A 9,609-nucleotide genomic window follows, 5' to 3' on the forward strand; every position below is an offset into this window, starting at 1 on the left:
ATACATAGATCATTTCAACATGTTTCTCTGTCCTGTTTCCTGCTAATTGGTATGGTTGGATTATTTTATTCCTTGGAACATAGTAATCATAATTATTTTGTAATCTGTATTATGGTAATTCCAGTGTCTGAATTTTTTTCAAGTTTCTTTTTTTTTTTTTGACACAGAATCTCACTCTGTCACCCAGGCTAGAGTGCAGTGGTGTAATCTCAGCTCACTGCAACTTCTCTCTCCAAGGTTCAAGCAATTTTGTGCCTCAGCCTCCTGAGTAGCTGGGACTACAGGTGTGCACCATCACAGCTGGCTAATTTTTTTTTTCTTCCTGAGACGGAGTTTTGCTCTGTTGCCCAGGCTGGAGTGCCGGAGTGCAATGGCACGAACTCGGCTGACTGCAACTTCTGCCTCCTGGGTTCAAGTGATTCTCCTACCTCTGCCTCTCAAGTAGTTGGGATTACAGGCGCCTGCCACCACACGTGGTTAATTTTGTATTTTAGTAGAGATGAGGTTTCACCATGTTGGCCAGGCTGGTCGTGAACTCCTGACATCAGGTGATCCACCCACCTCAGCCTCCCAAAGTGTTGGGGTTACAGGCGTGAGCCACCACGCCCGGCCTTTTCAAGTTTTTTTTTCTGCTGCCTGATGTTTATGTTGTGTATCATCCATGGTGTCTTTTCATTTTGCCCAAGCTGGACTCAATCTCCCAGGACTCAAGAGATCCTCTTTCGCTTCTCAAGTAGCTGGGACTACAGGTGCATGCCAGCACACCCATAGTGTCTTGTTTCTTTGTGTGTTTACTTTTCGTTCTTGAAAAGTATTTATGAGAAAAGTACTTGTGGCTTCTTTTGGAGAAGATCTTTGTTTGCTTCTGCTAGGTGCCTTGAAGTCCTTTCAGTCTGAGACTAGCTTTCATGGGTTGAAGTTCATTGGGTCAAAGCAAATGCAGGTTACAAACATGGGCGAAAGCTGCCCAGTGACCACATCTACTCAAAGATGGGATTTGATTTCTTTATTTATTTGTTGAGACAAAGTCTCACTCTTTTGCCCAATCTGGAGTGCAGTGGCGCAATCTCGGCTCACTGCAACCTCCCAGGTTCAAGCAATTCTGCTGCCTCAGCCTCCTGAATAGCTGGGACTACAGGCATGCACCACCATGCCAAGCTAATTTTGTAATTTTATTAGAGATGGGGTTTCATTAGTTGGCCAGGCTTGTCTTGAACTCCTGACCTCATGATCTGCCTGCCTCGGCCTCCTAAAGTGCTGGGATTACAGGCGTGAGCCACCACACCCGGCCAAAGATGGAATTTTAAAATTTTGCTTTGCCTCCTCCCCACTCCCATTATAGTCAATGCAAAAGCAACCTTTCCCAATGTTCTGAGATGCTGGTCCACCTTCACTCTTAGGGCATAGCCTATGGAGTCCCAACTTAATATAGAAAGAGTCACCTAGTAGCATTTTACCATGGAAAGCCCTAGACGTTGGATGCTGTTTCCATGGATGCTGTTTCCATGCCCTGTGAGGCTACCAAAACAACTAGATGTTGCCTGACTGCCAGATATCCTCAGGGTAAGAGTAGCTTTTGTGCTCTTCTGTTCCATTTGCTTCTCTGGGTTCTCACCTTCTCTTAGCTTTTATCCTAATAATTTCTTACTATCAACAACTTGATGTTTTGGAAAATGTGCCTTATATTTTATTCAGTATGTTTATTTTATTTTATTTTACTTTTTTGTTTTGTTTTGAGATGGAGTCTCACTCTCTCACAGTCTGGAGTGCAGTGGCGAAATCTCCGCTCACTGCAACCTCTGCCTCCTGGGTTCAAGCGATTATGCTGCCTCAGCGTCCTGAGTAGCTGGGATTATAGGTGCCCGCCACCACGCCTGGCTAATTTTGTACTGTTAGTTGACACGAGGTTTCACCGTGTTGACCAGGCTGGTGCTGAATTCCTGACCTCAGGTGACCCGCCCGCCTCAGTCTCGCAAACTGCTTGGATTGCAGGTGCAAGCCACCATGTACAGCCTGTTCAGCACCTTTAGTCATTATCATTGGGCACATTGGTTGAATAAACCAGCTTATCATAACTGGAAATAGATGTTTGACATTTCATTCATTTTCTTCAGTCTGTTTATTTTATATCTGAAGATACATTACTGAAGGCTAAGTTCCTATATCTTTTTTTGGTTTTGTTTTGTTTTTTGAGATGGAGTCTCGCTCTATGACCCAGGCTGGGGTGCAGTGGCACGATCTCAGCTCACTGCAACCTCCGCCTCCCTGATTCAAGCAATTTTCCTGCCTCAGCCTCCTAAGTAGCTGGAATTACAGGCATGTGCCACCACACCCAGCTGATTTTGTATTTTAATAGAGTTGGGGTTTCACCATGTTGGTCATTGAATTTTGATAGGGAGATAGCCAAAGTCAGACTGATTTTCCTTATCCTTTTAGTTGACACGTTCTTTTATATGGATAGGCCATTTTTTTCAGGGTCAGACATGGAGAAGATTTACTGTAATTAGTCTCTTAGCTATTGGGTCCCTCTCCCACTAGCTAAGTAGGCAAAGAACAACCCCAACTTCCAGGGAGAATGCAGGAAATCAGCTAATTTTTTTGTGTTCCAGTTTTGTATGTTTTAGTGTTCACATGTGCATATACACATAGATATGATTGACGATGCAATATGGGTGATTATGGACATTCGTTATTTACCGCATCCCCACTATGTGCCTTAAACTCTGCTGTGCGCTTGATTTATACCTTTGAATATAAGTTCTTGGACTTACGAAGCATATGGTCAATTAAAGAGCTAGATTTTGAGAATAGTGAAGCAACCAATTTTTTTCTTTTTAAGAGAGGGTCTGGTTCTGTCGCTCAGTCTGGAGTGCAGTGGTGCCAATCATGGCTTACTGCACCCTCGACCTCCTGGGATCAAGTGACCCACCCGGGCCTCCCATAGTGATAGGCATGAGCCACCACACATGGCCAAGCAACGGTTATTTAATTAGAATTGTCATAAGTGCAGCCGTGACAAAGTACAGAGTGTTATAAAAGTATAAAACAGAAAGACATAACCTAATTTGGGAGATTTGGGTAGGTTTCAATGAATAAGTTACAAATAAATGAGAGAACTGAAGGAGGAACTGGCTAGGTGAAAAGTTGTGAAGTGAGCCTTGTGGGCAGAGGGAATGTAATGTGCAAAGGTCCTGAGATTGAACAGAGCTCAAAAACTTACAGAAATTGAAAAAAGGTTAGTTGCAGCATTCTGAGCACAGAGGAGAGTTGCCAAGATGAATCTGGCCACATCATATAGGACTTTGTGGGCAATGTTAAAGAACTGTGACATTGGCTGGGCATGGTGGCTGATGCCTGTAATCCCAGCACTTTGGGAGGCCCAGGTGGGCAGTTCACATGAGGTCAGGAGTTCGAGACTAGCCTGACCAATATGGTGAAACCCTGTCTCTACTAAAAATACAAAAAAATTAGTGGGACGTGGTGGCTCACACCTGTAGTCCCAGCTACTCAGGAGGCTGAGACAGGAGAGTTGCTTGAACCCGGCAGGCAGAGGTGGTAGTGAGCTGAGATTGCACCACTGCACTCCAGCCTGGGTGACAGAGCAGGACTCCCTCTCAGGAAAAAAAATTAAAAAAAAAAAAGGAATTGTGACACCATCCTGATAATATAATTATTAGAATTTTTTTTAAAGTAGTAACTTTTTTTTTAATCCACTGAAAAATACAAGAGCACAGGCCAGGTGTGGTGGCTCATGCCTATAATCCCAACACTTTGGTAGGCCAAGGCAGGTGGATCACGAGGTCAGGAGTTTGAAACCAGCCTGACCAGCATGGTGAAACCCCGTCTCTCTGAAAATACAAAAAAATTCGCCGGGCACGGTGGCGCGTGCCTGTAATTCCAGCTACTCAGGAGGTTGAGGCAGAAGAATTGCTTGAACCCGGGAGGCGGAGGTTGCAGTGAGCCAAGATCGTGCCACTGCACTCTAGCCTGGGCGACAGAGCTAGACACCCTCTCAAAAAACAAAACAAAACAAAACAACAACAACAACAACAACAAAAAACAAGAACACAAATCTACGTTTATTTATTGACTTTTCATTAGTTTAAATCCTTGAGGGATCCAGCATCACTCGGATTCTGTGTCCAATAGCCTTAGCAGGAAGATTGCTTCGGAATTTGCCACGAATCAGGTCACTGTTTCCATGGACCCAAGTTGCCTTCTCCCAGATTACTCTGGTTTTGTTTGGTTTGCTGCCAGGAGTCAATGTATTGTTCTTTGCTTTGTGTACATAAGTTCATCTCTTGCCCAAATAGAATTCTGTTTCATCACGGGCATAAACATCTTCAATTTTAAGAAGAGTTGTCTGCTCCCTTAGGTTCTGGAGACGCCGCTTATAGCTGGCAAAAATGACCTTGGACCACAGCTTTCCAGACATAGTTCCTTTTAGAAGTCCTGTTCCCAGCAGACCTCCACAGGAACCAAGATGGTGGGAAGAGAATTATTAGAAATTTTTTTAAGCCAGGGGGAGATGTGCTCAAATTATGTTTTTTTGGTGTTGTTTTTTTGAGATGGAGTTTCGCTCCTGTTGCCCGGTCCGGAGTGCAATGGTGCAGTCTCGAGTCACTGCAACCTCCTCCTCACGGGTTCAAGCGATTCTCCTGCTTCAGCCTCCCAAGTAGCTGGGATTACAGTCATGCACCACCATGCCAAGCTAATTTTGTATTTTTAGTAGAAGTGGGGTTTCTCCATGTTGATCAGGCTGGTCTCGAACTCCTGACCTCAAGTGATCCACCCACCTCAGCCTCCCAAAGTGCTAGGATTACAGGCATGAACCACAGTGCCCGGCCAAATTTTGGTTTTTATAATGCAGTATTACTTAGCAAATGGAGGATGGGCATGGGCACAAGTGGAAATGCAGACTCCAGTGAGATGACTGAGAGTCTAGCAAAAGATGAAGGCATTTGATAGTGAAGTCTAAAGAAGTGTATAGATTCACAAAGCATTTAAAACGTAGCATCAGGCCGAGCGTGGTGGCTCATGACTATAACCCTAACACTTGGGGAGGCTGTGGTGGGAAGGTTACCTGAGTCCATGAGTTTGAGAATAGCCTGGGCAACATAGAGAGACCCCCATCTCTACAAAAAAATAAAAATATTAGCCAGGTGTGGTGGTGTGTGCCTGTAGTCCCAGCTACCCAGGAGGCTGAGGTGAGAGGATCACTTGAGCATGGGAGGTTGAGGCTGCAGTGAGCCATGATTGTGCCACTGCACTCCAGCCTGGATGATGCAGTGAGACCCTATTTCAAAATAAAGTAAAATAAAATAAAAAGGTAGGATCCTGGGAGTGTGGGGATAAATTTGATATGATGAGATGATCAAGAGAGCTGCCGTACTTTTCTGAAGGAATCTAGGTTCCTCTCACTCCTCACAGGAAAACGAAAGATTTATATTTTCTTTCTGGAATAAGGCTTTATACTATTCAGGAAGCAGAAAGTAAACATTGAAAGTTTGGTCAACATGACACATAACCTAGGCAAACATAGTTGGAGGAAAGAGGGAAATGCCTATAAAAGGAGCTAAGTAAAAGCTATACAGCTCGGGGGCTTTTTGGGGGAATCAAAGGAATTAGAGGAGTTTCCATTAAGGACCTACTTTTTGGACTCAACCCATGGCTGTGCTCCCCTGTGTCCTCTCACCCTTCCTGGGCCTCATGGGTCACCCTGGTTTCTGAGACCTAGCCTCCCATGGTCTGACCCTCACCACTGTCACCTGCATCCCTTTTGTGAACCTTGGGATTGAGGTCTATCTAGTTTCAGCCTCTGAGGCCAAACCACAGTGCCTCTTCTACCCTAATTAGATATAACTGTGTTTCCTGGTTAATAGCTATCAGTTATTGAACACCACACTCCATACCATCCGCTTTACTCTGCATGGAAGCTATCCCATATCACGTTTAATCCTTCTAACAACTTTGAGGAAGATTCATTACCATTCTGCATTTTAAGATGAGGAAATGTGGAAAAATGAAGGTCAAGGAGTTTAAATATCTGGCCCAAGTTAATAATTCCTGTAATTGGAGATCTGAGATTCCAACGCTGATCTACCCCACTCCATAGCCCTGACTTTACAGGGTACTGTGTCTGGTTTATCCTCTCTGCTTCACCTCAATCTTAACTCTGCCTAAGATTTGTGAGCCTGTCTGGAAACATCACTTGGATTTCTGATCATTTCGTTTGCCTGGCAGTGTTGAGAAGTGGGGCCTGTAAGAAGTGATTATGTCATAAGGGCTGTACTCGTGAATTGGATTAATGCCATTATCTCTGGAGTGGGTTAGTTATTAAGGGGGTGGGTTTCTGATATAAAAAAATGAATTGGGGCCAGGTGCGGTGGCTCACGCCTATAATCTCAGTACTTTGGGAGGCCGAGGCGGGTGGATCACCTGAGGTCAGGAGGATGGTCAGGCTGGTCTCAGGTGGATCAGCTGACCAATATGGTGAAACTCCCGTCTCTACTAAAAATACAAAAGTTGGCCAGCATGGTGGCGTGTGCCTGTAGTCCCAGCTACTAGGGAGGCTGAGACAGGAGAATTGCTTGAACTTGGGAAGAAGAGATTGCAATGAGCCGAGATTGTGCCACTGCACTCCAGCCTAGGCGACAGAGAGATATTCTGTCTCAAAAAAAAAAAAAGAGTTGACACCACTTCCTCTCCCTATCTCTTGCCCATCCAACAAGGCCCTCACTGGCACCTTGATACTAAACTTCCCAGCCTCCGGAACTGTGAGAAATAAATTTCTTTTTAAAATAAATTACCAGTTGGTGGCATTCTGTTATAACAACACAAAGCAGACTAAGAGAGCTTGCCATTCTTGTACTGCATCCTGATTGCTTCTAACTTTGCCATGATGGGACACAGGAAGAGCCAGAGTCCAGTCTCTGAGAAAACAATTTCTGTCAGTGTAACTTTGATTGGGACATTTAGGGCAAGAGGATTAATTATTGGGCAGCTTTACTGCTTAGTTTACTTTTCTTTTTAAGACAGAGTCTCGCTCTGTCACTCAGGCTGGAGTGCAGTGGCGTGATACTGGCTCACTGCAACCTCCACCTCCCGCCACCTAATCCCGCTCCTGCTTAGTCTGCTTGATTATTCACTATTTTTCTCTTAAGTCTTTTCTTGTATGCTTGGTTTTCTTCAAGACCGTTTTGATTAAAGCCACTTTTGTTTCACTGCTGTTTTTCTCTGAATGTGAACACAGAAATATGTGTTAGGTTTATATATGCAGCTGTTTATTCCTGCATTATCTTGTATTTGTAAAAATCTGAAATAGGCCGGGCGCGGTGGCTCAAGCCTGTAATCCCAGCACTTTGGGAGGCCGAGGTGGGCGGATCACGAGGTCAGGAGATCGAGACCATCCTGGCTAACATGGTGAAACCCCGTCTCTACTAAAAAAAAAAAAAAAAAAAATCTGAAATAAACTACATGTCCGTATTGAGTCTGGTTAAATAAAAGATGATAACATATGGCCCAGAGTGGTGGCTCACGCCTGTAATCCTACCACTTTGGGAGGCCAAGGTGGGCTAATCACTTGAGCTCAGGAGTTCAAGACCAACCTGGCCAACATGGTGAAACCCCATCTCTACTAAAAATACAAATATTAGCCGGGCATAATGGTGCATGCCTGTAATCCCAGCTACTCTGGAGGTTGAGGCAGAAGAATCGCTTGAACTCGGGAGGTGGAGGTGAGCCGAGATTGCACCACTGCACTCCAGCCTGGGCGACAGAGTGGGACTCCATCTCAAAAAAAAAAAAGAAAAAATTAGCCGAGTATGAAGGTGTATGCCTGTAGTCCCAGCTACTCCAGAGGCTGAGGTAGGAGGATCGCTTGAGCCCTGGAGGCAGAGGTTGTGGTGAGCCAGGATTGTATCGCTGTACTCCAGCCTGGGCAACAAAGCAAGGCCCTGTTTCAAAAAAAAAAGAGAGAGAGGTTATTGGACTTTAGATTGATCGGAGCTTCGAGATTTTTGTTATTTTTTTTTAGTTTTCTTTACCCCTTTAAAAAAAATTACCATTGAGAGTAAGCTTATTTTAAAATTAGATTTGTTTGTTTTTTTTTGTTTTTGTCTTGAGACGGAGTTTTGCTCTCGTCACCCAGGCTGAAGTGCAATGGTGCAATCTCAGCTCATTATAACCTCCGTCTCCTGAGTTTGAGAGATTCTCCTGCCTCAGCCTCCCAAGTAGCTGGGATAATAGGTGACTGCCACTACGCCTGGATACTTTTTTTTTTTTTTTTTTGAGACGCAGACTCGCTCTGTAGCCAGGCTGGAGTGCAGTGGTGCAATCTCCACTCGCTGCAACCTCTGCATCCCAGGTTTAAGTGATTCTCCTGCCTCCGCCTCCCGAGTAGCTGGGATTACAGGCACCCACCACCACGCCCGGCTAATTTTGTATTTTTAGTAGAGAGGGGGTTTCTCCATGTTGGTCAGGCTGGTCTCGAGCTCCTGACCTTAGATGATCCGCCCATGTTGGCCTCCCAAAGTGCTGAGATTACAGGCGTGAGCCACCGCACCTGCCTGCCACTACTTTCATTGCTGAAAACCACAATTACTTTTGCACCGACTACACCTAGCAGCTACTGTTTCTAACTTACATATCTAAAAGTATTGGTTCAGGTCTCAATGGTACAATGTATTCAATGACATTAATATGCAAAGGGTTTTGTGTTTCTGTGGTGCAGTGGGTTCTCAAAGGACATTGTCAAAATCTCTAAGGAGATTAACCCAAGTTTGTGGGCTGTTTCTGGGATTTCCAAAATGTAACAGGTGCTGGGGTACAGAAGAAAAAGCATAAAGGTAGAAGCTGATAGACATGGGTACAAACCCTAACTCATCTCTCAGTTAGTTTCAAAGCAGAAGCAAAGTTAAACAGTCTAGGCTTTATTTTCTCATCTTTAAAATAGGGAAAGAAATATTAACTCAGAGGGTTGTGGGGAGACCGGAATTAGAGTATGCCCATGGAGCAACTGGTGAATGGAAGGTGCTCAAGTCCACAGGTGTGTCCTCACCTCCTCTAGTAACAAAACAGTGCAGTAGGCCTGCCACACTTGCAGTTTACATCCTAGATCCAACCAACTCCAGATCAAAAATGTTCAGAAAAAAATAAAAAGCAATAATACAACAATAAAAACCATACAAATAAAAAAACAGTATAACAACCATTTAAATCGCACTTACATTGTATTAAGGTATTATAAATAACCTAGAGATTTAGAGTATTTGGGACATACAAATTTGACACCATAGTATATGCACCAGAGTATATTAGGGACTTGAACATGCACAGATTTTGGTATCCGTGGGGAAAGAGGAGGGTGTCCTAGAACCCTGGAGGCTTGTGTTAAAAATGCTGTTTGCAGGCCGGGCGCGGTGGCTCAAGCCTGTAATCCCAGCACTTTGGGAGGCCGAGACGGGCGAATCACGAGGTCAGGAGTTCGAGACCATCCTGGCTAACACGGTGAAACCCCGTCTCTACTAAAAAATACAAAAAAAAAAAACTAGCCCGGCGAGGTGGCTGGCGCCTGTAGTCCCAGCTACTCGGGAGGCTGAGGCAGGAGAA

The 9,609-nt window shown here is 44.6% G+C and overlaps 1 pseudogene; it reads right to left on the minus strand.

The window, feature by feature from the left end:
* Positions 1-4,102: 4,102 nt before the first annotated feature.
* Positions 4,103-4,435, minus strand: LOC108518735 (60S ribosomal protein L35a pseudogene; annotated as a pseudogene).
* Between the last annotated feature and the right edge of the window lie 5,174 nt (positions 4,436-9,609).

This window comes from Rhinopithecus bieti, unplaced genomic scaffold (genome assembly GCF_001698545.2).
Source record: "Rhinopithecus bieti isolate Rb0 unplaced genomic scaffold, ASM169854v2 scaffold_42039, whole genome shotgun sequence".
Lineage (NCBI taxonomy): Eukaryota > Metazoa > Chordata > Mammalia > Primates > Cercopithecidae > Rhinopithecus > Rhinopithecus bieti.